The following is a 7,183-nucleotide window of genomic DNA, read 5'->3' as shown; positions in this document are numbered from 1 at the left end:
AATGCGAGCCGTTTGGCCAACAAAAACAAGCGCACGTATGCACGATTACAATGCGACATCTAGTTTCGTATAATAAGTCATACTCAATTTTTCAAGTGAGGCACGTTGACCGGACACTGTAGGGGGGGAATATTACCCACAATTCCACAGTACGTGTGTGCACGAAAGCGAAAAATCATCAGCTTAGTTGTGAAAACGTGACAATAAATAAACAAAGCACAAAATTTTTGCTCGTTAATCGAATCGCTCGCTAACCGAACCGCTCGTTAAACGAAGTTCCACTGTATTTGCCATGATAAGCATTTTAATGCAAATCGCACTTTTTATGCCAATTAGATGATTTTCTATAAATTTTGTGTAAAATATGTCATGCACTTTTCGTTCACACAGTGTTTAATAAATGTTGCCAATATAAAAATACTAAATGTCATTCATTATAATCATTATGCACCTACGAAATTGATGAAAATATACTTTAGAAATGAGAAATTCGAATAAAACTAGGTCTTTCTTGAGGTTGTTCCAAATTCATTTTAGCTGGTAGATAAGAATTCGTGGGAGCGATAAAATAAATAATGCATGTGCCCAAGACGCTTGAGAGATTCGCTCATAATGTATCCGAGAAATTGTCAGGTGATAAATCGCGAGATTTTTCTTCCCACAAACACAGCGATGCGCTAAAAAAAAAAGGTGATCCAGATCTGAGCACTGAGATAATTCGACACAGGATATTATTATGCACCTCGTGAATTTCAATTACATGGTTATTGAATAACTGCGTGGTATATTAGTGATTCTGGTTAAGATGCACTCGATTATACTGGTTGCTTGCATCAATGTAAATATACGAGGCATAGGATGGCTCTAAGTAATTTTGTAGTTCCGGAAAAAGCCGTATTATGCTATCCAAAACTTTATCGGAAAAAGTCATCTGCTTATTCTTTGCGGTCGGTTGGCTTGTCGATGAATGAGGCCCTTCATTATGTTACGTGACTAGTCGAATCGAGCCATATTATAGAAAATCCGATTATTACTAGAATAGAAGAATATTGCGCAATATTGAAACACAAAAGAACATTCTGAAACGCTGCATATAATTTCAGTTTTCCAGAAGTTTATTTTCCAAGCAGATTTCGATCAGAGAGATTACAGAATACCTTTTTCCTGTTACAGAGGCCGATTTATAACTAATTTTCTTGACCACTCATTCATCAAATCTACTAAACCACGCATGCACCTCGTACATATTACTCCGTGGAACTTCTAACGAATTGGTACATGCTGGAATGTTCGTGTCCGTGTTTTGAACCTAATTTGAAGCTTGTTTTTGTATCATACTTGTTGTATGATACAACTTGTTGTATGAACATTAAGCGGCCACGGGCCGCATTCCGCATTGTGCATTCCGACGGACTTGGACAATTTCAGCAGGACAATGCGACACCCCACACGTACAGAATTGATACAAAGTGGCTCCAGGAACACTCTTCTGACTTTAGGCACTTCCGCTGGCCACCTAAATCCCCAGACATGAACATTATTGAACATATCTGGGATGCCTTGCAACGTGATGTTCAGAAGAGATCTCCACCCCCCTCTTACTCCTACGGATTTATGGACAGCCCTGCAGAATTCATGGTGTCAATTACCTCCAGCACTACTTCAGGCATTAGTCGAGTCCATGCCACGTCGTGTTGCGGCACTTCTGCGTGCTCGCGGGGGCCCTACACATATTAGGCAGGTGTACCAGTTTTTTTGGCTCTTCAGTGTAATAGCACATCAGTTTTATATAGTACTAGCTATAATACCCTTCGCTGCCCGGGTTTTCTTCAATGAGGCTTTTTGGATCACGTGATATCTCCCTCTTTCTTTGAGGGATATGCAAACCCTGTCTAAGTTAACCAATATGGCGACTTCATGAAATAAACAAATCTAGATTTAAAGAAATATGGAAACGAATATTTTTTTTCCTTTTTTAAGGGGCGCGCTAGGTATTTCGATTCCCCCCCTTTGAACTTCAAGTTATCCATCTCTGCCTGTTTCTGTTTCCAAAAATGCTTAATTAAAGCTGTGGAATTTTTTCGATGTACTTTTTACGGGCCCGTAATTTTAAAACATCTTGAACCATATGAATTTATGCAGTTGAATATTAAAAGACAATACGGAGACATTAATTTTCATGCTTGAGAAGATACAAATAAAAAGTTGAAATCAATGTTATTGCCTGGATATCCAACTTAAAAGAAAAAGGGTCCGGCTAATTACTTCATATTTAATCTCCTGGGCTTCGTATGCCTAAGCGAACTCAATATATTTCAAAAATCGAGAATTCAATACAATTTTTAAAATTACTGATGTGGCGGAAACCACACTAAATTTCCGCATTTCTACAGTAAAATCGGCAATTTTAACACCGATTTCTATGGGTATCATCCTTTGCCTTACCCTCAAAGTGATGCTGATAATGGCGTCTATTCAAAAAGCTCTCATTACTGAGAGGATTTAAAAAAGTGGCAAACCATTATAAAGGCACAAACTATTATACATACATTTGCAACATTAAAGAAGTGACAAACCATTGTAAAGGCATATGCACATCTGAAACGCATTGCTACGGTAAGCAAAGTAAACGTTCCGAAAGTGATTGTTGAGGCCCAAAAACCGTTGTTGCCCGACAGTTTTTTGCCCGTTTGTGGCATTTGCCCTGCTCTGACGAAATTTTAAAGTAGCCTATCGTTCAAGTCGGGTCCCATTTGGTATATATGCAAAATTTGGCGACGATCGATCTAAAATTGTAGATTTGTATAGAGAACATACACACAGACACACACAGACAGAAAATCAATTTTATATATATAGATCATGTAGTAGAAGTATGTAGTTTTATATAGTATCATGCCCAATAAGATGGGATTTCTGAAAATTCATCCCTCAAGGGAGTCATTAGGGGGCTCAAACGCTATGTGGGGCAATCATCGTTTAGCAGTTTCGAGATTGCCAAATCCACGCGAGGAAAGCCGTGGTTAACCGCTAGTAATATCACAGGGTGTTCTATTAATGGACCGACAAGCTCAGAGGGTTGGTAGTAGACATCAAGAAGAACAAAAATTGCAATGGAACACGGTATCGCAAACCACGTTGAGAGGGTGCAAATCGCGAAAAACGCATGCAGGGTGCGACGTCACGCTGGAACGACAAAAAAGTACAATAATAACTACAAAAAGATTTATTTGATTAATTAATACAAGAGTTGTTGGCAGTGGGAGGCTGCAGACGTCATTGCACGGTCTACAACGACGTAAAACCGATTCCCGGACACGCTGGAAGATACCAGGTATACTTTTGATGTCTGCCACAGCGACGACAATCCGCGCTATGAGATCCTCCGGCGTGTCCACAGGCGTCGCATAAACGAGTGATTTAAGGTGACCCCCATAGGCAAAAGTCACACAGATTGAGATCCGGTGAACGTGGAGGATACTCATTGAAACAGTCAACTAGCTGCTACACGTGCTTACTACCGCAATAGCGCTAATTTACGTCGTCCGCAGCGAGTGATCCTACCCCCAGCTCATGCGTTCCGCGACGCTGCTTACGTCAGATATGGTGAGCGAACCCACGAACGCATTCAGCGATCAACTGACATCCAGCTTTCGTCTCCTCTGGACTCGGAGCTTGCATTCCTTTTCTTCGCGATTTTCACCCTCTCAACGTAGTTTGCGATACCGTGTTCCATTGCAATTTTTATTCCTCTTGATGTCTACTAACAGCCCCCTGAGTTTGTCGGTCCATTAACACAAACCACCCTGTATATTCAGGATATTCAGGATAGTAGTCAATTTCCCCTTGGTGCATTTTACTGGCAAACCGTTTATTCTGCAGGCATAATTCCAATTGGAAAAATTATCCAAATAACGTGTAGAACTCGGATACGTCATTCATGTTGCAAGGGGTTGTATATTTATCAAAATAAAAAAATCAACTTTTTATACGAGCATCCTGGGGCTGTACTATCTCTTCATGCTTATTATCAGGAATCCGATCCGTATCCGCGCCGATTATGACAATATAAGCATGAAAGGGAAATTTCCGTACTAGCGGCATTCTCTCCCTCCGAAAACAAGCATATTTCTCCGAATATTCGGATGACGATAAGGATAGGACAGACCCACTTCTCAAACATCGGATGATCGTATTTTCTACTCGCCATCGCGAGTGGAAAATATGAAAAAATAAAAATTTATTTCTTGGACTTGGAAATTTATTACGATGACATAAGTGGTGTTTTTCCTTGAAATGAAACTGATATTTCGTCGGCTTTTTACAATTGATTGGATGGATTCAATTAGAAATCCAATTCTAGTATACAGTGAAATCTCGCTACTAAGATACTCGATACAACGATAATTCCCTCTACAGCTATATTTTTTCGAGTCTTTTCGAGATTTTTTTTCACGGTATATTTCTCGATGATATAATTATGTTATCCTAAAATTATATACATATATATATAACATAAATGAAGCAAAGTAATAATCACCCACGTCCATCAAAATAGGCAATGGAGGTCAATACATTATTATCCCAATGTGATTTTGGTAGTTCCTTATGAAGTACGGCATAAAAAGAACTTCAATAAATTAATTAGAATGCTGAAATATCTTTCTGAATAATATTTACGTGCTGAAAAATACCGTATATACTCGTATATAAGCCGACCCCTCCCCCCACTTCAGGACCACCAAAACCGCAACAAATTGAAAACCCGTGTATAAGCCGACCCCAAAAAATCCGTGCATTTTAGAGAAAACAAATTCTTATATTTTCATGCAAAATGAATAACTTGCGGAAATTTACAATAGAAAATGTGATTCGAACTTTTTAATTCGTTTCTTCTGAGTCTCCAAGCTCATCGTAATCCATCAGATCATCACAGGGGGTGCGGCATCTTCGTTTTCATCTTCATCTAGGCTGTCATCGCCATTGTCACTTTAAAAGAGGATGTCATCTTCAGTTCCGTCCATCGCATTGCTGATGCAACACTTTTTGAAGGATCGGATGATAATTTCGGAGGAAACAGAATTCCACGCCTCGTGTACCCAAAAACGCTTGGCCACACCATTGGCACACTAGGCCAATGTCAGGTTTCTTCAAGGCATCACTTTTGTAGTTTCTTTATCATTCGATCCACAAATTCCTCAAATAGTCTTTGAGAGACTTGTTGATGTTCACATCTAAAGGCTGTACAATCGACGTTAGCCCACCTGGTATCAAAGCCAATGATGTTTTCGATTTCTTTGCCTCGTCTTTGACATTATCGGGGTTTTGAACATATCCCATACCAATAATGCCGGTTTCCCATGGAAACCCATGCTCTACTGCAGTGCTTCTCAACTTTTTTTCTCCCATGGCCCCCTGTTTGGATATATTTTCTTCTCGTGTGCCCCCCCCCCTCCGTCTTATCAAGAAACTAGATCCTTTTTACACAGTGAATTTATTTTTTCGCATGTACATTTATCGTGAACAAAAATTTCATAAACGATGTCGATCTCTAAAGCCTGGACTAGCGTTCAATGAGCTTCTCTATTGAGGGGTGTCACGCAGGGCATAACATGATAGAGCCCCGGGCAAATTAGTATTCTGGGACCCCATACTTAGCTGTAATTAACAGCTGGCATATTTACATACTTTCTATCGAAAATCGTCACCATGTAGCCCCCCTCCCACCCAAGGCATTGCGCGGGTACTTATAAGCAGTTCTGCTGGATTCTGGACGTATGTAAAATATTTTACTTGAGGGCTTTACAATATTCGTATGCGAATTTATTTTCTTTTTCTCGCAGCTCCCTGTAGACCCCACTTAAGCACCTGTCATGGCACCCCCTGCACTTCATTCACACCCGTGGCCTCCTTAGAATATCCAGGACGACAAGATGGCCCTAAGTTGAGACTGCTCCAGTGTCCTTACCCTTTAACTGTTGACGCGCACGCGCGCGTGTGTGTGTGTGGGCAAAAATTGTAGGGCAATAATGGTTCTTATGCCTCAACAATCAATTTCGGAATGTTTACTTCGGTTACCGTGGTTCCCGAGCAATGCTTTTCAAACATGTATATGCTTTTACAATGGTTTGTCACTTCTTTAATGCTGCCAGTGTTATGTATCATTCCCTTATAATGGCTTGTCACTTTTTCAATCCTCCCAGTAATGAAGAAACCCCGCGCAGCGTCAGGTATTATTAGGGTGACCATACGTTCCGTATTTCCCGGGACAGTCCCGGTATTTTCTGTTTTTTTTGACCGTCCCGACTTTTTGGCAAAAGTGTCCCTGTTTTTCCCGTATTTTACATGAAGCCTACTTGAATTTTTATTCTTTATTGAAGTCAAAGATTGAAATTATTTTTAACTCATAAATTATGCTATGATAATTACAACTATATAATGAGAATATTAATCTCCCAAATTTGTTTTTTCGTGGAATTCATTTTAATCCATTGCAATTTGCAGTAATGCTTCATTTCCCGCCATTGTGATTTTTCAGTAATTTCAACAATATTTAGCAACTTTGTTCGGTTTTGGCGTAATTGTTGGCGATAATTAAAAATTTCCCGTATTTCTCTCCAAAAAATATGGTCAGCCATATATTATTAACTAGTATTTTATAATCACAATTGGATAAATTCCAAGTAAAAGTATTTCAGATATTAAATTTTACTGCTATTTAATATCAAAATTAAATCTTCCCCATTCATTTTGAGAAAAAAATTACATTTAATTTGATATTAAATAAGCAAAGGGAAAGAATAGCTAAATTGGTGATATCACCATCACAGTTTTAGATAACAGCTAAATTTAGAATCTTTGGAAACTTTTTTTTTACATATATCCCGTCGGGACAGAGTTACTTACGACTCATTTTTGTCTTGTTTGCAACATCTCATGAGATTTTATCATTAACTTTTCCTTGGGCTTCCCCAAACTGTCTTCAGAAAGAACTGCTGAAGCTTAACACGGCCATATTACATTAAGGTATCTCACCTAAAACATCTGTCATACGAAAAAAAAAAAACCTCCACCACGAAACATAATTGATAATTGTTTAATCATTTTAAACAGGAGCATCTAAAATCGTCCACAAATTCACTGTCTAAGGAAATCATCGCGCGTGAAGAATCATTATGAATAT

Source organism: Pholcus phalangioides, unplaced genomic scaffold (assembly GCF_987345545.1).
Source record: "Pholcus phalangioides strain wild (caught in Gottingen) unplaced genomic scaffold, Ppha-v1.0 ptg000008l_1, whole genome shotgun sequence".
Classification (NCBI taxonomy): Eukaryota; Metazoa; Arthropoda; class Arachnida; order Araneae; family Pholcidae; genus Pholcus; species Pholcus phalangioides.
Note: the sequence above shows the minus strand (reverse complement) of the source record.